The sequence below is a fragment of the Tyto alba genome, unplaced genomic scaffold (genome assembly GCF_018691265.1).
Source record: "Tyto alba isolate M040663 unplaced genomic scaffold, T.alba_DEE_v4.0 Super-Scaffold_29, whole genome shotgun sequence".
NCBI classification, from domain to species: Eukaryota; Metazoa; Chordata; class Aves; order Strigiformes; family Tytonidae; genus Tyto; species Tyto alba.
Genome location: NW_024881303.1, coordinates 10,175,016 through 10,197,816, shown reverse-complemented (window position 1 = coordinate 10,197,816; position 22,801 = coordinate 10,175,016). Strand labels below are relative to the sequence as shown.

Below are 22,801 nucleotides of genomic sequence, written 5' to 3'. Positions count from 1 at the left end.
TGGAGCAGCCCGTGACGCAGACCTGCAGCAAAGCTATTTGGATTGCTGGTCTTATGGTGATGACTTCAGGGACAATCTTGGGAGAGAAAACCAGCAGTCCCAGCTGCCACCAATGCTTATCAGAGCTGGAGAAGCTACTGATCTTAAAGATTTAAAGAGGAGGATTTGGAGTCATCTGGCTGTTAATAATCCCCAGGCACTACCTGTTGCTTGCTCTGTAGATGGCAGCACAAGGAAACCCAACCAATTTTGTGAACTCAGTGCAAGGCCACATAGGTCTATCATTAACAGGGTCAGTGGAGGGAGTTATTTCACCTGAGACTTGAACCACTTTCAATTTTTAACAGCAATGAGTTAGGAAAACGAGAAAGAAGCCACAGCTACAAACAAGTAATAAAAATAAGTTGCAAAGAAAGAGAGGTCCTATGTCATGTAGAGATAGCCTTCATCTCATAAAACCCCCAATGGTTACCACATAACTGTAGATCAAGAGAAGAAAGCCACCTGAAAAGATTTGTTAAGAGTCTGTGTTCTTTTGGGCACAAACCTGACCTTTATTCTGTGTTTAAATAGCAAAGTGGGACTTGTTGTCTTGATCCCAAAATGTTTTTGCAAAAGGGGCTGGTATGGCAGAATTTATCAAAACATAACATGTTCTAAAGCATTTGGAATTTCCACTTGAAAAATGTGGGTAACTAATAGTTCCCAATCACCACCTCTGTGTATCTGCCCTGAAATCATTTGGTTGCACTGTGATAAAGCTTGGCTTTACAATTTAAAGCCATAGATACACCCTCATGTAGAAATACAGAGCTTTTGTTTTCCTTTCCATGGGACGCATTTGAGAAGGAGCCTGGAGGGACCTTCATCTTGTGAACTCCCAGGGCTGCTATTTCTGAGCACTGGTTTCCTACTTGGGATGTAGATCTTGACCTCCATGCCCCTAGCTGACTGGTTTGCATAAACAAAAGAGCATCGCAAAGAAGTCAAAGCCGGATGTACCTACAGCAAATAAATCTCTTCCTCTCTGACAAACAGAGAATGAATTGACCTCTTGCACGTCATGTCTGGTTGTCTGACCAAAACTGTCAGTCACAACTTTCCCTCTGGAAGCCTTGGATGAGACAAGGGATAAAAGGGACATAAAAGTGACATCAGTAAGACTAAAACAATGAATTACAGGATTTCCTCTACCATCTCCATTACTTGATTCCTACAGGTTTTCCAATCACGGCTGGTCAAACCCCAGACAGTGTCTGTGTGCATTTGATTCACCCATGGTGAACTAATAAACCATCGCCTGTCACTCCCTCCTTGTGTCCCAGCCCTCTTTTTGCATTAATTTTCTGGAAAGAGCCCAGCAAACAAGTTCACCAGTGTGAACATTTGGGCTGAAGTGAATTTTAAAGCAAACATCTGGGATCTCTACAAACAGGAAATCCACAACACTTCTGGGCTGGAAACATGCATAGCTGAGAACTGGGTGCTTTCTACACTCAGGCTGTGAGATGGGTGGAAGATTCCCTGTAATCCACACGTCCAATCAAGCCCTTGCAGTTCTCCTCAAGTTTCAGATGGTGAATCCTAGAAGCACAACACTAGGAGTCATCCCATGAATTACAGCAGAAATTATTGCATCTTGAGTCATGGGGAATTAATCTGTGACTACTGGACATTACTCCTGGATAATTTGGCCATGCCCAGACTAGGGGGCATGTGAACTTCAAGGCAGATCTTGTCTTCTTTCCAGCCTTGTGGAGGGGATCCTTCCCTGGTGAACAGGGGAGATGGAAGGGGGAATCACGCATATCCAGCCCTTGCTCCAGCGCAGATTTGGGGCTCAGAAGACCGCTCATCGGTCCCATGCTGACTTTGTGAGTAATGATGTGGCTGCATCTGTTGACTGGATGATTTAGAGCAAGTTACTTGCTCAGCTTTACTAGCAATATGACATGTGACAAAATGTCACAGGCAATTCCCTCCCAGTAAGATTTCCAGCCTCAGTCACACAGAGCCATACGTCCTGGGATACACCAGCACATACTTATGCTAGCTAAGGCTCTGGACCAGTAATCTCTTCTCTGTAAGATAGATACATATATACATGAATATCAATCACAAATCTGCTAGGAAGATCTCTAGTTTGCAGGGTTAGTATTCAAGGCAGCCCATAATGAGAAGCATTCTCATGTGGGCCATGAAATGGTGGTGTGAGATATCAGAGTACAAGTGCTGTCCCTTGGATACTGGCCGAGGTTTTGGGACCCTCTCACAACCTTCCAGTTACCTGTGAGATGTGGAAATACAGGATAACCTCCTCCTCATGGACACACCACAGGACTAACCAACCCCTGCCAAAGCCTCCTTCCAGACTGCTCTGGGGATGGGGAAACTGAGGCAGCAGCTGCTGCAGGGAAGACTCTGGCAAAGGGATCTGCCCAGCACCCCTCCCCATCCCTTTCATACTGAGTTGGTCCGAGAGATGCAGAGACACCAGGGCAGCAGGGTTGGGCTCCTGGGTGTACGATGAGCTCCATTCTCACATCTGAGCTGACCTACTGCGCTGGTGTAAATTGAGGCTAATTTGGGCCCCATTGGCTTATCTGGGAATGATGCCTGGAATGCACATCTGTATAATTTTTGTCCTTTTTTTAAGCCCTGTCAGATTGCAGGCTTGTGAAGAAACAGAATGTTGGGCAGGAAAGCTCTGCACCATTGACCAAAGCAAAGAGAGGATCGACATGCTGCTGAGACATGCTAAATTTTCTCCATTTTTCAGTGCATCCTGGAAACAGAGGCTCTTTTCTCAGACCCCAGAGGTTAAGCTGGGAACACCACCTGAAGCTCTGAAGCTCAGATCTGAAAACTTCTGCGCCTATCTCTGGAAAGGATGTTCCTTTCTGTGAAGAAAAAAAAAAAAAAAAGGATTGTGATTCAAATTAGAAGGCAATGGGGCAAGTAATTCCTGGTGGCCCCAGTTGCTTTATATCTAAGAGGAACGTAGTCCATGCATTTATTTCCAAGCTTCCCATTCTGCCTGTGCTTCAAGGGCTAATAGCTTTCCTTTGGAAACATCATGTGTAAAGCAAAACAATGCTGTAGTCCTTGTAGTGCCCAGCGTGTTTCTGCAGGAAATATGGAAAAGTGTAGGGTGCAGGTTACTGTTGAGCTGGTCACAAACCGTTCCTGCATTTTGGATCTGAATGTATTGAGGCTGAGCTCTGCATAGGAGCTAACTGGGACCAGACCTGGCTGTTAGGCACAGATGACCCACAGGCTGCAATAAGTTCCCTGGAAACGTCCCAGGATCATCCTCTAGACTTTGCAAGTGGTTCCCCATGTCCAACCTGGTTCCACACCTGCCATCCAGCCCCTTCTTGGGCTCGCTGAAAGGGGATAGTGAAGAGGAGGAGGAAGGAAAAATTATAAAGGAATGACGAAGGCTCCACCCTAATTCCAGCTCAGCTACATCAGCAGCCTTCCATTTTTATGGATCTTGAATTTAAGAATTCCTCCCACTGTCACAGAGTTTTCTGGTGCAAGACAGCAACCCACAGGCTGGAGGAAAGTATCTCCGTTCCATCGGCTCGGTGCTCCACAAAGACTTTCTCTGGCAGCCGTGAGCACTGGGTAAGGGTTAGGAAGGCTTCAGAAGGTAGGGAAATGCCTCACTCATTTGTTCGTTGGTTTGGATGTTGTTTTAAGAGCAGTACGGTCTCTTGTTCTGCTGCCCCAGCGGCCAACTCCCAGTGCTCGCCTCAGGTTTACGCTGTCAGAAAGGCTTGGAGTATACACCCTCAGGCACCACCTATTTATCTACACAACACGGCTGTGGGAAGGGAAGTGCTGTTAGCCCTTGAAAAAATAAATTAACATAGAGCGACTGACAGGCAAATGAAAGCTCAGAACCCCAAAAGGACTGAGATAAAAATCAAAGGGAGGTTGGGAACAGGGCTGCGTGACTTTCCCAGGGGTGGCACAGGTAGGACACAATTCCCAACAGCCTGGTGGTCCCTGGGGGATGTGCCAGTCCCCAGGGCACCCACTGGCCATGGCATGAAGCACTCTGAAATGACCCCTGAGAAGAGCAGAGGCTGGCACGCAAGAGAAGCCAGCCATTCTCCCATGTATCTTAGGATGCAGCTCAGCTAGTATCCTATCATGCTGGGCTAGAAATCACATTTGCTTGCTGAGTTCCCAAGATAAAGCAGCATATAATATCTCAGTAATTTTCCATCCATCCATTCAGTCTCATACACTCAGCATTTACTATCATCAACTTTATTGTCTCTTCCAATGCAAACAGCCCCACAGCTCAGCCTTTATCTTCACCTCCTTATCTTCAGGCTTCCAGGCTGAGGGAGCCCTTCGGAAAAAGTGAGATTTTTCTTGAAGAGAAACACGATTGCAGGCAGTTCACTTCAGATAGGCCGTACTACTTCTCACTCTTGCAGTGGGGAGGCAACCCCGTTAGGAACCCATTTATTTAAGTGGAATACTTCAACAGCTGGGAAAAAAACCCATCCTGCTGCCGAAAGTGTGGGAGACTCACATGACTCCAGCCAGCAGAAATCAGGGAAGCCATGTGGCCTGACAAAACTGACCCTTCTCTGCGTTGCTCGGTGTTTATTCTGAGCAGGGCTTTCTGATAGGAGTTTTCCCTGATCAGATGCTCCCTTCCTGATGGTGCTACATACACCAGCAACCAGAACACAAGAGGACACCTCACATTTTTCCTAGATAAAAGTAGACCCCAGGGCACATGGAACCAGGAAACATTTCTAGAAGATGCAAGGAAATGGAGCAGAAGCTTCTTTGGCCCATTGCTGGTGGCAGTGAGGGTTCAGGAAAGGATGGCAGGCATTGCCATGCAGTCCATGCTCAAAGCAAGGGTTATTGAGCATGATGTTTGTGCTGCAGAGTTTGCACTGCTCTGCATGCTGTAAATTGTATCAAACATTCTATCCACTTAGTTCAGTTTCTTTAAAAAGTCATTAAAAAGTATTTGGAGAAGCTGAAAAAAGCCTTGACTTGAAAGAGGAAGCATGGATTGAAATCCTAAATGCTTTCAGTGCGCTAAGTCCACATGTGAAGCATGATTTAAACCAAGATATGTGTTGCCTAACTCAAATGCTTGTAGTGACAGTTACATTAACCTCTCTGGCACCAAAGAGAAGATCACATCCCACTAATACCATCTCTAAACAACAAAATACATGCCAGTTGAAAAGTTAACACGCAACTGGCATTATCTCTGTTTTCTATCCAGAATGTGCCAAGATACTATTTTCTTATGAAGACTCGATCCAGCTCAATTTAGGAAAAAAAAAAAAAAAATCCGTTCTCTGAGTCTGAATATCAGCACTTGGCAAGCTGCGCCCTGGCGAGTACACTTCTCTAAGCAGGACATGTCTTGTCCGCTGGAAAAGCTTTAAAACCAACACCTCGGGGTGCATTATTGCAGAAACTTTTCATCATGAGGGAGCAGTTTCCTGAAATCACACGGTGAAAAGGGTGCGGGAAAGTATGGAGTTTTTCTTCGATTCTGCCCTGGTGAAAATACCTTCTGCAGGAGCAAGATTACTTGTTTGCAGGCTAGACTTATGCTGCACCCTCTTGTTCTGTGGGCATGTACCATCATGAAGCACTGCTGAAGTGTGGCTGGTCTCAAGGTCAAGGGAAGTGGGCCACCTGGTACCCTGTTGGAGGGGATGCTTTGACCAGCTCCTATATTTGGAAAGGCCATGATTAAACAGAGCTTGAAGGCTGAGTACATCCTCAAGGTCTAGAGTGTGGCAGGACCTCTAGGATCAGATCTCACGGAAGCAGAGCTGCCATAATACAATGCCGAGAGGTGCTATATAACTATGTCATTTCCAGTGATTCACTCTGCCCACAGATTCTTGTCTGTGCCATGTTTCTATTAGTGTTATAAGTAATTTGTGGGTGAGACGGTGTTTTACCAAGGACAATATCCGTAATTCAACACCTTCTCCCATCCTGCTGGTTTGAGAGCACGTAAAAGAGACGTTTGGATACAAGACACGTATGGTAGTTCCTCCACGTGCTGGAGGGTGTGATTGCTGAATTCTCACTTTCCTGACCCAAACCTTTTTGCTTATCTGTACTGTGGCTCTGCCTAGAAGCTGAAACTCAGGTGGTGGTTGTGGCGGGTGCCATACACAAACATGCCCCAGATAACACCCTGGCAAGAGCAGGGACCAGGCTAATGCATATTTGCAAACTCCTCTTCTCTCTCTATCACATCCCCCCACACACCACATTTTTTTTTGGAGAAAATGTCCCTGTTGCTTGCTCCCCACACTCCCAAATGAGAACTACCAACATTGCCTGACTGTGTGGCTCCAGATGAAGCTGTTGCTCTGAGCAAGTACAGACAGACAGAGTGATTGCCATAGCAACAGAAGTTATATGTGAAAACCCTGGGAACCAGTCCTCCTTCTCCTCTCCCACCCATTCAGGTACCTTTTCAGGTTTCTCTCTCTTTTTTTTTTTTTTTTTTTTTTTTTTTGCTTTTCCCTTTCCCTTCCCCGAGGTGCTAGTATCAATTATTTTCTTGAGCTGAACACCTAGGGAGATGCTATGAAAACAACCCATCGGGTTACGATAGCATGCCACCAATTACCGCAGTGGCAGGACAACTTTGTGGAGCATCGTATTGGAAAAATGCATCCTGCTGGGTCTTGGGAAAGTCTTAATAATGCAAACTGAAAGAGAGAGGATAGTGGGAGGGTTGCTGCCTGTATTTAGGACCTCAAGGGCATATCCCATATTTGTTCCTGATCAAATCTGCACTGAACTATTTACTTTTTGAGGCACTAAGTCAACAGATGTGCATCAAAACAAATTAAAATCATTTAACATCAAGCTGCTAATGGTTAGAACCACACAAAATAATGCAGGTTATTAACCCCATAATAAGGAGCTCATTAAAATGTGAATTACCAATTAGGTTACTTAGGAGTTCCATTAGGAGAAACACAAGCAACAGAAAAACCACTGAATATTTGCCAGTTACTGGGTGCAACACACTGGGAAGACTGATGGCCAGGGAGATGTGTCCAGCTGGCATAGACTGGCAGAATTGCCGAGGGCTGCAACACAACCAAGCTGTCTTAAATCAGAATAGAATCAAGTCCAAACATCTCATGGATTCGACTTGGACCTTGAGGAGGAGCATTTCATGCGGTGAGTGCTGGAAGTTTCATCGGTGTTCAGGGTTATGGATACCAGTGCTACCACTCACATTTGAGTTTGGATTGACATTTAGCTTCCCTTGGCAAGCACTGCTTCCTTCAAGTCAAAAGGGGCATATTTAAATGCCCTCTGGACATGATGATCCACCCAAAACTTACCAAAAGCTTTTTATGATGTAAACTCTGACAAGAGGGACATTTAATGGGACATCTAAAAGCAGCATGACCTTGCACATAGGTGTCTTCAAACTGCTTTGGAGAAGAGTTTTACTATTCAAGTATGTGCCCTGCATTTTACTGTTTTGCACAGATCTGGGGTTTAAACTTATTCTTTCCAGGTACTAGCATTTTTATGTCATCTGGAGGGAACTGGCAGCCTCCCAGAGCTTGCTTTGCTTTATATATGTAAAAATATATTTTCCCCAACATACTGAAAATGGCATGCACAGAGGAGACCTTTAAGCTTTAGTTTGTTGCTGCATAAAAGCAGCACAGTAACGTGCTTATGTTGAAATCACCAGTTCCCAAATGGCATCCTTTTTGCTTTCCCACTCACACTTCAGCGGATTTCAGATATCACCAGAGAATCTGAAAAGCAGCAAGTGTACTGCCTGGCAGACAAGCTGAAGGTATAAAAAGATAGAGACAAAAATATGTATCAGCTCTGTTTTGCTCATACACTTAACTCTCACAAACCCCAGACTTGAGCTGAATAGTCCAAACCAGGCTTTTAAAGGTATCAAAAATGAGACAGAGATTTAAAAGTTTCTGACTTAAGAAAAATGCTTTTTACAAAAATAATCCAAATTTTCCCTTCTGAAAGCAGGGAAAGCCACAAAGTGTCAGGCACTTCTCCAGATGGGAGAAGGAAGAAGTAAGATGCTCCAGGAAAGGCTGGGGTGATGCTTGGGTACATGAGGTGAGGTGTATGACAGACACAATTTCCTAAAGCTCTCCGAAAGCACTCAAAAGGGGCACTTTTTCCTCAGGAAAGGGACCAGCATTGACCCTGGGAGGACAACAGCTTCTAATAAACCCCTTCTGTTGCACAGCTGAAGCTCTATACCTCGGGGACCGCACCACCCAGGGACATCCATTACAGTCAGCCTAAATAACAGCCTTCCCACAAAGACTGAACTTTCAGGAGGATGTACATTTAGCCAAGTAAATCACCTTCCACTTTGACAACACCCATCTTTACCCATGCTTCATCTTCATCACCTGACATTTGCTTTATATTTTTGTTCAAGCCTTCTGGTTTTATTGAGGTAGCCAGTTACTGTCTGTGTTTCCTGTTAACTCAGTAAATGCTTTAAGGAACAGCTCAGCTGAGCATATTCCCTGTAGTACAGGCTGTGGCTGTCTGTGGGACCAAAGCACGGCGATGGATTTCTGTAGGCTCCCAGCGCACATGAGAACAGCTTCCATACATCCCAGCTGGGCTGTGCCCTCAAAGAAATGGGAATCTCTGCAAGGCCAAGCTCGGTGGCATGTCAGGATACACCACCCCACTGTGGGTTTATACTGGACTCGCTAGTGCTGGGGTGAGCTCAGCTGGGAAAGTGGCTTTTACTGTGCTGGAACGTCACTCCTGCAGCTGGCACACATTTGGGAAAGTCCCATTCCAGCCTCTGCTTAGTCCAGCTTGCAGTCCCCTCTGAAAGCCCTGCTCACGGTGCTCGGTTTCACTCATGGTACCAGCAGCCATCCCAAAGACACCTGGGCAAAATGGACCCAGGGTGGGGGACAACACACAGGAATTAGTTGCTCCAGCCCGAATTATCATTAGTCTCTGACAGCCTGCCCCCTCCCCCTGCAACATCCCATGGGGAACATCAGGATGTGGAGATGAGAGACCACACGAGAGATCTCTAGGATGTGGTGATTCCAGGCAAATACAAAGCCCTGCCAAAGCAATAGTTTACGTGGGGGAGCATGAGAGCAATGTGTGTGTGCTTCTTTTTGATATAACTAGACTGGCACTTCAAGGGGAGGAATTATGTGAGTGTATCAGTAATATCTTTGTGCAGCCCAAGGTGAACATTTGAAAGTTGTTTAATAGGCAAAACTGTGCTTTGAACAGGCAGCAAATCAAGATCATCTCATTCAACAAAATCACAAAGAACAGCAAAAGTGTTAAATCAGTATGGTGATATATTTACAGTGAATAATTTAAGCAGCACCAGATCTGAAGCCAAAAAGATTTGCTTCAATGCTTTGAATTTAGCTCTGTTTTCAGAAGCACTTAAAATGGTAAATTATGTTCTTCTATCTCACTGGTTTTATGAAAACTCAATCCCGCCCATCATGACTTTGTAAAGGATATTTGCCTTAAAGATGGAGTGGGGATAGGTCCTGTTGTCTTTCATCTTCCCCAAGATGTTAACTTTTACCCATATGTTTTACTGAGGACAGAAAGTGAGATAAAACAGGTGACTTTACTAGCATTGTTCAAGAAAACATTAAAAAGATGTTAAGTATATTTTAAATTAGAACTGTGCTGTAATCTCAGCTGGTATAGACTGACATATTTCCAATGGTATAATGGACCTATGCCAATTTACATCAGCTGGCCACAGCATAAGATGTTGAAACCAATTGGAAAAACTCATTTGATATTTAAAAGCAACATATGGGAGCAACAGAGACTCCAGAAAGACACTCAATTTAGGATATTTTGAAAACAAAATATATCCTACTGTAATGTGGAAGGAGGTGTATTTTAGGACAATCTATGTCTTATGGACAGTAATTATAATTTAAATCTTATTAGTATCACTTCACATCTTACTTAACACTCATTGTCATGGTCTTTTGGGACAAATGAGTAGAAAGTGAATGTTGTATTGCCACATGTGTGTTTAAGGAAAATAAATTTTAAATGCACCAACAAAAATGCTTGCCCTGGCAGGACTTGCTTTTGCAACTCAAATGCTACTGCTTGTAAAGAACAGGTACAAAATTTAGAGATTCAGTTAGCTACCAAATTTGAAGAAACTAGTATTCAACAGCCACATAGGTTATGCTTGGCAAATAGACTGGTCGCTGTGAATTGTCCCATCTACCTGTGGGAGTGAAATTATGAATGTGTTCAGCACACCCATACTCAGCAAAGTAACCTCAAGAGGACCTCAGTGTAACCTGGGGAACTTTACTCAGCTGGGGTCTGTCTCACCTTTGGCTAACATGACAGTTCAATCTGCAAGCTTGTTGATGCTCAAATGCACAAACAGCGCTGTTTATAGAACAGACACTATGAGAGGATGACACAGACAAACACGGGAAAAGCGTCTGTTTTCTCACTCTTCCTTGGCAGCAGGTTTAAGAGCACAGTGCATATTTTATAGTGATTCAGCATCTGAATACCTAAAAAACCCCGATATTTCCAACCCTGTTTCCCTTATGTCCTTTTACTTCTTTAAAGAAGCTGTAGTGATAAAGGCCTTGTTGTAAAGATTAGTCTCATCTATAAATGCAAAATAAGCCTGTGATTTTTGTTATAAAATATGAGCCTGCTATTGCTACAGGGCTGATGAAGGAGGATTAAGTTAGTCCCAGTGAAAAATTCGGATGAGGCATAATGTCAAAAGCGACTTCGTCAATGGAAGTAACGTTGAGGCAATTCAGTTTGGCATGGCTTCCCTAGCTTGACTGAAAATCTCATGCTTTATCAATATGCTCAGTGTTTCTACACATTGAGCCCTTCACAGAACCTGCTCTGAAAACCACAGATTACAGTCTGCTCTGTGTCAGGTCACTTACAACTGTTAAGAACAGAAACAGAAAGCGACATATATCAAACATAAATCAGAAATGGCACATCAGGACAGTCAAGAACTCCTGGTCTGCAAACACTGACTCCTTCCATCACATTTATTAAAATAAATTCATACAGGCATGGGTAAAAAAACACTGAAACTGAAATTTTAAGCTTTCCTTCCCAATTAGCAGTCAAGAGGGGATAGAGGAGAATTAATCTCAGAGATGTCTACAACACCATCCCTGCAGAAGGCTGAACACAAAGGAACAGCAGTACCCAACCAGGTACTTTAGGCTTCTGTTTACAGACTTAAAAGCTGCAGATGACCTTGTGGGGATGGTTTAGGTGGAAGGACCTAGATCACTATCAGGCTGTTTCCTTGTAACGGTATAAATTCTGGGGCAGTTGATCACCCTGAACTGGAAGGGTTCAGGGGCAGTTATGTGTGAACCCCTTTGCACCCCGGCAGAGCTTGCTTTCTTACCAGATCATCACGTTGTTATAAGTTCTCCAGCTAGAAAGGTTAATTACCCTGCCCCATTGGCAACACTGGTGATTCTTCATGCTCTTACAATGCCTATAGAAGAGCCACATGAAGGGCTGTTCTGCAGAGTTGTTTTTCCAATGACAGCAGTGCCTAACATAGATTAAGCTCTTGACTTTCAAGCATCTGAGATTGTATGAAATGACTTCAGGCCTGAATGTGGCCCTGAGTGTTCCCAGACACTTTGGACAGCAAGCCAAACAAACCCAACCAGGCAGCAGAACCCGCTCACCACCATCACAGCACTGACTCAGGCCCACAGCATACCAATGCAGAGCTCTTAGCCTTATACGGGTAAAAATTATTAAAGTTAAAAGGCAAATCGTATGCATTATGTACAAAAAAATGACTGGTTTATACCATCATGTTTTGATTTCCTCAGGAAAACCAGGACAATTAAAGGCAGGAAGGAAGATCATAAATTTGAAAGAAGTCAAGGGGATAACCGCTCACCTGAATAGGAAGTTTTAAATAGTCTATCATTGACTCACCGTGATTGGGAAAACAGTATACCTTATACTTTTACTCCTGCTTGCAAAACATAGAATAGATTTTATACTATGAATTAAAATAGACTTGTGTGGTAACCTGTACCTGAACTGATCAAATACCTTTATTAGTTTTAATTATACATGTTACCCTTCCACAGTGTAGACACACAGTGAATAACAGATAGTTCTGGGAGTCATTCCATGAAAGCTGAGTTCGTCTTCAGCCTTTCAGTCACAATAAACTCTCCATCACAAAACTTGCTCCCTTTGTAAACCACTCAGACCTTAACACTGCCCACACCTAGAGCCTCTTTAATCCAGAGAGACAGACCTCCTGTAATATCTAGTTAGCTGTGCTCTATGACTTGTTTTCTGCAATAGTCTTCCTTTGTATAAGCGAATATGGTGGGACAGCTGAAATTAATATAAATAACAATAATGTATATGTCCTCCATCAAGATGAGGTGTTCCAATGTGCAGGAGGTTGTGTGTCTTTATATTAAATCGTCTCTCCATCTCTCCCCATTATTTAATAGATAAAGTAGAAGCAGCATGGAGAAAGGTAGTATTACCCTTATCTCCTGATAAAGAACTGTTGGAGATAAAAGTAGAGAGATTAAGTAGCTTGTGTTCAGAAAATCTGGGCTAGAACTAGGAACTGACCCTGGACTATTCATCTCATCATCTCAACTACAGGCCTGCACTTATTCTCACTTAGTAACACCAAAGCGGCAATCTGAAGATTAGACAATATAACATTTCCTTTGAAAAAATAATATTAATTTTGGGTGTTTGATTATTAGTCCCAAATCCAACAATTGTTCACATATCTGCATATTTCCTTTGTGATTGTTTCTCTGAAACTATACTCACAGAAGCATCACATTGTCCAGTCAGAATAGCAGCCTTGAAGCCTTGGGATGCCCCTTAAATCTATTTTCACCAGCTCATAGTTACTGTACACACATGGCCTTTCCCTGATAACCATGCTCAAAATGCAGCTAACTCAGCCAGCATCTGAGCGAGATGGTGTCTTACTATGGCTTCTGTGCAGCCAAAACACACTTCTGAAACTGGCACGGTAACCAGAGATGAGCAGATCCCAAATATTTTGATAAGCAGAGCCCCATAAAGCATCAAGTTAGAAACTCAGCAGCCCACAGACACCCATGACTTCAGTGGCTGCTTCAACCTGTATCTAAGCAGCAACCCACATGAGTCAAGTGGTGGGAGTGAATTTCTCATTCCCTTCCTTCAGAGCTTCCGTTAGTGTTGCTGCAGTCACTGTTACGGGCACTCGAGTGGTGCTGTGTGATTATAATGCGCTGTCACCCTCCCAAACATGTAGGTGGATTTCATATCGCTTACGTAGAGCAAAAGCCTTTCCACCAAGAAGAATTGCCAGGAATTCCTTAGCCTACTATGAGCAACACTGCCTGAGCAGAGAGGTGAACAGCTGCCACTTCTGGTGAAGATCAAATAAGAATGAAGACTGTCTCTGCTGGGTGCAAATTTAAGGGCAGAGGGCCTGCTGCAGACACATCCTGCCATAGGCTCCTGAAAGCCCCACGTTAATAAAGGCTTGGAGATTATGTGTGTGAAAATGAGGAAGAATTGGCTAGTTGGCCATGCACATTTTGAGTTTCTGGATCACAGCTTGCACTGTGAATCCCATCCAGATGTCAGTAGGCAGCCAACAGAGAAATGGGGGCACTGGTAGAATGAGTGGTCCAGCAGTTTTGTAAGGTAAGCACTGAAATTTCCAATAGGTCCTCATCTTTTCCCAGATTGTGTGGTGTTGTCCACGGAAGAAGCAGAGACACTCAGAGATGATGGGTAAAACAAGGATTCAAGTGTAGCATTAATCTCCTGACTATGGTGAAAGTCTAGTTGAGGTTATGAGCTAACAGGAATTAAGCCCTTGAGGTATGGCAACATAGTGCAGCTTTCTCCCAGTTCCCGTATTGGAGAACCATGGTACTACCACAGGGATATCAAGAAGGTTTATCTCTCCTCTGGCCCACATTGATTAGTCTCCAAGAAAGGTGAATAAATAGCACCACTGCAAAGATATCTGCAATCCTTGTGCTGGGTCTGGGCTTCTCCATATGATGATTCATGTCTGTGTCTTTGCCTACCGTACATTTGCCTTGCCCATCCTTGGATGGATACCCATGGAGTGATCTAACCCCATGCAGTTGGGATTTTTTACCTCTTCTCCACTGACTTTCCTTCCACTCGCTGTAACGCTTTTCCCCCAGTATTAAAGCTCTGTTGATTTTGCTTCCATGTGCACACTTACTGACCCAAGGAACATTGCTGAAAATTTGTCTGTAAACATGCTGTGAACTCAGAGGCAGCCAACTGGTGGCTCCATGTAGGTGGAGAACCAAACACAGGACCAGAGTGTATGCTGGTTTTAAACCCTATTCTTCTGGACAATGAAGACCTTCAGTGGAGACCTCCCAGCCAGTCCTGCTGGAGTGAAGTGATCAGATCATTGCCCCCTTTCCCAGCCTGAGTGTAGCCCTGTGTGTGTAGCCCCACCGTTGCTAACCGATGAGTCCTGATTTTCCCTCCCACTCAGCAGCATTCTTTCATGCTAAGGTTTGTCTCTATATCAGACTGTACCTTGCTGCCTCCCTTTTTTCCAGGCTATGTATGTCTTCATTTCCTTTGATCTTCCTAGTAAATAGGTCATTCATCTCACCCTCTTGTCTATACCAGTTAATCTATAACATTACCTGTTTGCTTGCACTCTTTTCAGTAGGACCTGCCCCAAGTGATATTCCTATTAGCACTTCAAAAGTGAATTGATCTGGGTTTTTTATCAGTTGTAGTTTTCTATCAACATTTGCATCTAAGGGTCTTTTCTGGATTATTGCTCTCCACAGTCTTTGGTTTACTGTTTTGACCTCTCTTCAGTGAGCATTGTTACCCTGTGGAAGTTACCCTGTGCACTTAGATTTTTTCAATTTCTTGCTATTCCCACTATGTTCCACTATTCATTTATTGAAATCCCTTCAGGATGGTGCTTCTAATAAATGATTTGCAATTCACATTCCAGCTGGGTGTTAACTTTGAATTTCACTGATGTATTTTTCTTCTCCTTCCTAGATGATACTGCAGACGAATATAATGCCCAACACAGCAGGAGTCCCTGAGGAGCCCAACATGGCAATATTTACAAGCATACTTCACTTTCTATTGTAGGGCCTGATTTTAATCTCTTTCATTGTTATTCTCTGTATCCATCCTACATCTTTCTTGTTCTGCTTTGGGCCCAGTCCAACCACTGTTAAAGTCAACTGTGTCTGCATGGAATCCTTTAAGGATGGATCATGGTCTAAAAGAATATTATAACTGAAAAAAATTGAATAAAATTACTGAAATCAAGGAGCTCTCTGCAGGAGAGCTCTCGGTATAACCAGTTGTCTTATCAATGAGTGAAACCCTTAAGGGCAAATTTACTGAACTACTCAAGGGACTGTATCCCCCCTCCTCCTCCTCCCACCAGCATGGCCCACTATGGTGTATAATCCATCCCACATGATGGATAAGCAGCTGCTTATTCTTCACTCTCCCCACCCATCACACACACCCTGTGGTTTTCCTCCTCCCATCAACATTGTGAGTATAATCTGGCTGTAAGGTCTAGCACTTGTATGAAACTGCTTCTCTTAATGTCACCTGCCTTTTGTTCTTCCCGCAGAACAACTACTAGTAGTTTCTGATTATTAGAGACCAAGTTTCACCTGGAAAGGATGTTAAGCTAATTGATCTGTAATTCCCTTTTTGGAAAAGAAGCATGATGTTTTCCCTCTGCCAGTCATCAGGGCTTCCTCAGTTCTTCAGGAGCACTTGAATATAATGTATAATGGGCCTAAGAGTTTTTCAGCTAATTCCTTTAATACCCATGGGTATGTACCATCTGGTCCTCTGTGCCGATTTGAATGCATTGTGCTCTTAATATTACTTTGCTGTTTCTTTAATGATTTTGCTAACTTTCAGTGCTCAACTTCTTGGCTTTCCTTTGATTGCTCATTGAACATAATGTTTTTAAAGGAAATTTAGAAAACTGAAATAAGTGGTGATTTTTTTCAGCTCACTGTGTACATGGCAGAACTGAACTCACTTTTAAAATTCACCTTTCATCAAGAAACAGTAAGTCTTAAAAGTCCAAGCTACAACTATTATCTTTTCTGCTATTTGAAAGATCTCATGCAAGATAATTTTCTCTTAGTTTAAGACCCCATATCCAGGTCTTGTCTACTCGATACTGGTAGGGAATTTTCTCTTCTTCTTATCACATCCTATTTTCTCTCTCTCCAAGCACATTTATGTGACCCTGCCTACATCCTTCAGATACTTGTAGACTCATGTCTGCTATTTTCTTATCTATTTGCCAGCATATATCTAAGCATCACTTAATCTTCATAAATCAAACCCACACCAAATGATCTGATCGTGTCTCTACTCTTTGAGGCTTATGATTTTACAGTGTTTGACAGTGGGATGCCAAGAAATTAACAGCAACTTTCCAACTGCATCTAAGCCAGGCTCATTAGTGTGATGCCCACTGAGAATGACATGGGTCTTTTGCAATGCAAGTTGGCTGCCAAAAGTTACATATAGATTGTCCTCCTATATTACCTCCCAGACATTCCTTACGTGGCTGCTTCTGAGTGTCCTTTGGTGGTATTTTTTCCTGAGTACTTGTAGCCCATATTATTTCAGTTTCATTATGTTATTTCCTGGCCACATTGCTAATCTCTGTAGGTGCCACAGTGTAATCGCACTGTTCAATAACTTTCAAAGCTCCTCCTATTTTAGCATCAACACCATCTTGCTGTACTGTGCATTTCCCCTGCCTACTTATATGTGACTTGCTTCCGTTTTTCTCCACCCTTTTCTTGCTGTTCTCCCATATTCTTCCCAGAATATTTTTTCCTTTGATATTACTTCTATAGGATTTTAGGATTAGGATTTTCCTTTCTACATATGCACATTAGACATAATAGGTTTATACTATACATATACATAGTACATTTATAAAATACGTAGTCTCCTTGAAATAGCTACAGCCAATGATGGGTCTACCCACATGCTGAAAGATGTAGTAAAAGGTAAGTAAAATTTATTAGATGAAACAGCAAGTAGGCAGCGTATCTACCAGGGCACACTCCCGGGATCGTTTCAGTTTGGATGTGAATCATTCCCTGTACAATCCACCAGGGATGAAGGGGGACAGTCTCCTTACTTCTCACTTTTAGGTGGCACTAGATGAGAAAACTCCTGTCTTAACTCAGGTCAGACTCGCCAAAAGGACTAGGATGGAGCTGCTCTGCACTTCTGACTTTCCTCAGATCCTGCATGGGTGGGGAGGCACGAACAGATCAGTTCAGCCTCCTGAGCCCTTCCACCTTTGATGGCATTGATACTGTTGGCTAAGGGTATTTCCCAGGCTGCTCTCAGGAGTGGGCTTGCCTCTTTCCTGCATGGCACGTTCCCTAAGCATAGCCATGGAGTGCCATGGAGGGGAACACAAGCCCTGCATAGCTCTTCAGCCCCAGCACTGAGCGTCCTAGCAAAGAGGTGGGGAGACCCCAGGTCCTGTGCACAACATTAGTGAGGAGACCGTGGGCAGCGGACAGCTTGGATGGCCTTCCAGCCCCTCCAGAGGCTGCTTTTGGTGACATACGCACATTGACTTCAAGCCTGGTAATTGTGGTTGCCTTCCCTTCAACCTGACTTTGGAAAATTGTCATGCCACGGTCTCCAGCACTTTATTCCTTTGCATGTCCAGCGAGGTGGTTTCTGGATACAAACTAGTCCATGCCTGTCAAAATGCTGGATAGGAGGCAGAGCAGGATAGGACACTGGATAATTTCCCTGAGCCTTAAGGCTCCAGAGAAGAAATGACCCTTTTTTTCTCCTGAAAAATGAAAGAATTGCAGAGACAATAAACAAAGAGCTGCATTAAAAGCTCTTTTTGCAGGACATCGTGAAGATTTTACTGATACCGTACTCCCGTGCAGGAGAAGGGATTAAGAGTGTTACAGGACAGATTTACAAACCTTGGAGAGAGTAAGTATCCAACAGAAATCTTTGGCAATCCCCTTCCCTTCCTCTTCTGGGTCTCACCCTGGCTTCTGTTAATACTTAGAACAAAACCACCATCTCTTGCTTATTTTAATATGTTCTCTATTTTGCCCTGAACCCAAATGAAACATCAAAGGTCTGGCTCAAGCACTTGCAAGTAAAAATAGCTCTAAAGCCAATATATTTAAGGCCCTTGAATGATATCACTGAAATAATTCATCCTAAACCCATGAGAGGGGAATGGTGTTGTTTGTTAAAGGAATGTGTGTTGTGCTGATAGTGCACAGTACTGACATGTAAAGAGCAATGAGTGATACTGCAAAATGAAAGAAAGGTGAGAAAAGGGACATGAAGACCGCATTGCACTGTATTGTGGAAGAGGAGCAAAATATATTTAAGATAAAAGCCAGTCTCAAGTTGCTTTTATTTTCTCCTTCAATCTGATCCTTCCCTTCTTAGAAATTTAGATTTCAATATGTCTTTCTTGGTACACGAGAGTATGGTAAATCTTGGTCCGTCCGCGGTATGCAGGACCATGACCCACTTTTTCCCATATAGTACTACAATTTATTTATTACCATTTAGGACTCATTCTCTGTGACTTTCCCATTTTTGAAGTAAGATAAATCAAGGCTATGAAAACATTGGGCACATCCTGTGTAGTCCCTGTGTATCAGATTTTTGTCTCTATTGCTCTGTATTTGAACAAAACACTATGCTTTCGACTCTCTGTCACTACCAACTTCTGCCTTAAATTCCTTTGCTTCACAGGTAAATAATGTTTTCTCTTTTCGTCTTCTAGTAACAAGGTAAATGCACCTTTGCATTTTTCCTTACTGCCTTTACATCTGCGCTTTCCCACTGAAACTCAGGCAAGGGTAGCTTGAGCCACTGCACTACCATTACCATTACTGGAAGAGATCAGTATAAGTAACTGGCTTCCTCTAATCTGATGTTTTTCATCACCATTTTTCAGCAAATGGTTCCCTAATGCAGCATTTCTAACAAGTCTTTCTCAGATATGATGGAGGGGTGCCACAGGGTGTTCCATAGATTCCTGCCCATCTCGACAGAGTTTATGAAATCTCTCGCGTTATGAGGGAGGATGTCATTAATAGGATGGTACTTGAAAGAAGTTGGGAAGTATACTTTATTTTAAGCACAGATACACATCCTTCATTGAAGTGAGTGTAGCCTCATGGCTCACCAGTGAGGAGCATGGACATGACCATACGGAGCAGATGCAGATTTCAAACCACTGTCTGTGAGCAGTGCAGTCAAGAGTCCTATTAGCTGAGCCAGAGAAGAGGAGAACAATGGGTCAAAAATGCCCAAATACAAAGGGGCAAATGCTGGAGGGTGTGAAAAAAAGCAGACCTATGCCTTGCAGCCCTCAAGGCTGCTCTTTTAACATGACGGCTCGGCTCGCTGCATTCATTTAAGCAGGATGAACAGAATAAAAAGAGCTTGTTGGTGTTGGATGCTGAGGCAGTGTTTAAGACATCCCTGACTCACAGCTCACAAGCTGGGACTCGTTTTGCAAGTTCAGTCCCTGTTCAGATAGGATCAGGGAATGTCTCTGGGCTGGATTGCGAAGGAAGCAGTCTTGCCAAATATGCTCTGCCCACAGCACCGTCCAGACCCGTCAGGTGATATTTCTTCTAATTTTACTAATGTATGTTTGGCCCCGATTCCATGCTACCTGAGGCTACAGCCGTAATAAAAACACGGCACACATGCTGTGGGTGGGTGCATGCAGCTGGTGGGAGTTGAGGCACGTGAAAACGAAAAATACAACCCTTTCTTAATTGCAGCACAGAAATAAAGAAATAATGTTCCTCTAATTCCCTGCCTTCTCCCTCTCTGTGGCACACCCTCACCCATAGCCCTGTTAGTTGCCATAGAAGATGACAACAGGTTTCTTCTGTAAGTAGATTGCTCTGTACCCTGAGCAATGCTTATAATTCCAGGCAGAAGTGGGATTATATGCTACACACAGCTTGCGTTCAGGTGTGGCTCCTGTGTTAGGACCATCCCACATACCCACAAGGTGGGTTACACTGGTGGATGGGGTGTTGGCAGTCTAATCTCTCGCTGAGGATGAAACTGTCAAGCACAGTCCTGCAGGACATCCACTCCTAGGATGGAGTGAAAGAGCCCTGGGCACACATTTATTTCCTGCCCATGAGATACTTCTCTGAGGGAAGTTGGCTGTATTGCAGCTCTGAGCTGTGTGAAAATCTCACTAAGAAGCTCATGGGTTTAGAAAATTTGGACTTCTTTGGGCCATGGTCCCTCATGAATATGCAACTTACAACAACAGCACCATTATGTCTGTAGAAAAGAAATTAAAACTGAGGCCCAAGAGAAGGCACAGGCTTGATGAGGAAAAGCAAAGCTAGTGCTAGCATCCATGAGACTTGTTAGTGAAGGAGCATGGGGAACGTGTTGACTTTAACCAAGAAACATTGCCGAGCCTGGGACCAGACCTCTGGTTGTTTCTGGGCCAGGTGTGCTGCCTCGGTGAGGGTGTTTGCCCTGGGGGCACATACCTCCAGCTACCAGTCCTGATCCTCACCCTAAAAGGGATGGGGCAGGGAGGAACTCCTTGATGTAGCCCTTGTTTCTTCTCTCAGGATATAAACACAGGCATTAGTGGGATAATCCATCAAAGGACCAGAACATGCTGAGGTACAAATATCATGCTCACCACTGAAACCAGCCACCCATTGCAGCTCTTGATCTCCCTGTCACATCACCCCACTAACACGTTCTCTTGATACCACTTGTTAGGAGTCACCTTGCTCTCCAGCAGCTTTTCCCACTGGAATCTCTTGCAGAAAGAATCAACATGGGTTAGAGAAACCCATGGATAGTGCCGAGAAGACAGTTTATATACTGGGAAATTTGGAATTTTAAGGACCTGTTGAAATTTCAAGCTTTTGACATTAGACCGAATCCTTGTTTCTGAGCTTATAATGAGCACTGTAGATATCAGGAATATTTTCAGTCTAAAAATTTACATTCAACACACATAGCACAGTCTATTCATGTTGGTTTTCAACAATAAAATGCAACAGCATTTTATTTACTGGCAGTATTTTCTGCTGGCTGATATTTAGCAACTGCTGATGCTCAACCCTGCAGGATGATATGCAAGTAAAGATGATGCAAAAAATAAAAAAAATGGTCACTTCCTCCTTCCACTTCTTCTTCTCATTGAGTTCACATAGTTAATGATTGCTTTTTTCCACTGATCTGTGCTGTCATTTGTCTCAGATGCCTTAAAAACAATTGCCCAAGCAATGCACTGTCATCTCAGAAGGAGTTTCTTTTCCTTACTCTCTCTGGGGGAACCTCCACCCCTCTCTAAGCAAAATACATGAGACGCTAAGGCTTAAAATTTATGGAGCCTGATTCAAAAGCCAGGACATCTCCTGGTCTCAAGGGAAGGGAAACGACCCTTGGCTTATTCTGCAGTCACTCCTTTTCAGAGAAGGAAGTGCTAATAAGCACTAACTTGAGGCAGAACAGCTTAGGACAAATGAAGGCCAAGAAGCAGCCGCATAATTGCTGTGACTGGGAATAAAGAGGAGCCAAGGAGAACATGTGAAAAGTTTCCCTTGTGAGTGGTGCTCTGCAAGTGATACACATCAGCAGTCATGTTAATGTTTGAGGTGGGAGCTACCAAACACCCAGAGCTGGCCCTGGGGAGCTGCTTCCCCTCCCAAAGCAGATCAGCTGGAGCCCACTGCAGGAATGGAGCGGTGGGGACGGGTCCATGGTTGCAACAGGGGAGAGGAGACAGAAGGGAAAGGCAGCACTGGGAAAAGGAAATGCATAAAAAACCGCCGCAGACGCTGGTAGGAGTTAGACATGGAGAGAGTACATTGCACACCCTGCACATACGTGAGCACTTGAGCAGTTTGAGAAATAGTTCTGAAATGCGGTCATGCTCTCCTAGAGGAAACCTCCGGTGAGATTTCAAAGTACAGCATCCTCAGGCTCTCGGGATCCCTCCTGGAGGTGTGTCAGGGCACTTGCTCCAGCTGTGTCCAGCACCTTCCCCTTCTGATGAGCCTTCCCACAGCCTCCCTGGTGGGGACCTGTCCCCTTGGCTGGGCCACCTCCGAGTGGCCCAGGACTGGGTCCCCCTCCACATGCCCGAAAAGTGACCATGCTCCAGGCCCCAGTGGGGCACCACACACACAGCAACACAGACCCAACTCATAATGCAGCTGGAAGTCAGAAGTGGCCATTAGTTTGTCTTACCTGGCTTGGCAATCACAGTGACTTGGTTAGGCAAAATATTTCAGTCCTCTCAAGACTATAGGGCCTCAGTCCAGAGTCTGGGAATGGGATAGACCAATCCTGCTGTTGTCTGATGCCTCGTCAATGGCAGAGAAGGGCTTGGCTGAGCTGTACCTCCATGTTACCAGCAGGCAATCAGCAACCCACTGCTGTTGAGGAAGGCGAAAAGAACCCAAGTCCTTGCTTTCTGATCTCAGGAAAAAACAGTTTTGAACCTCAAACATAGTAACCAGTTTGACCCTAAGCAAGTTCAAGTCAAGAGTCAAAAGGGGATGTGGCAACACTGCCATGTACAACTGTTGCACCACTTCTCTTGTTACACTTCCACTTATTGCTCAAGCACAGTCCACAGCCCGTCTGGCCAGGATTTGCCAGT

At 44.0% G+C, this 22,801-nt stretch overlaps 1 protein-coding gene across 2 annotated transcripts in view; it reads right to left on the bottom strand.

Moving 5' to 3' along the window:
• Positions 1–22,591, bottom strand: part of GPR132 (G protein-coupled receptor 132) — an 82,000-nt gene extending 59,409 nt beyond the window's left edge. For both annotated transcript variants that reach the window (XR_004405512.2, XM_009968718.3), the window contains exon 1: positions 22,387–22,591. The gene's annotated coding sequence lies outside the window, so the exon portion shown is untranslated. The remainder of the gene's footprint in view (positions 1–22,386) is intronic.
• Between the last annotated feature and the right edge of the window lie 210 nt (positions 22,592–22,801).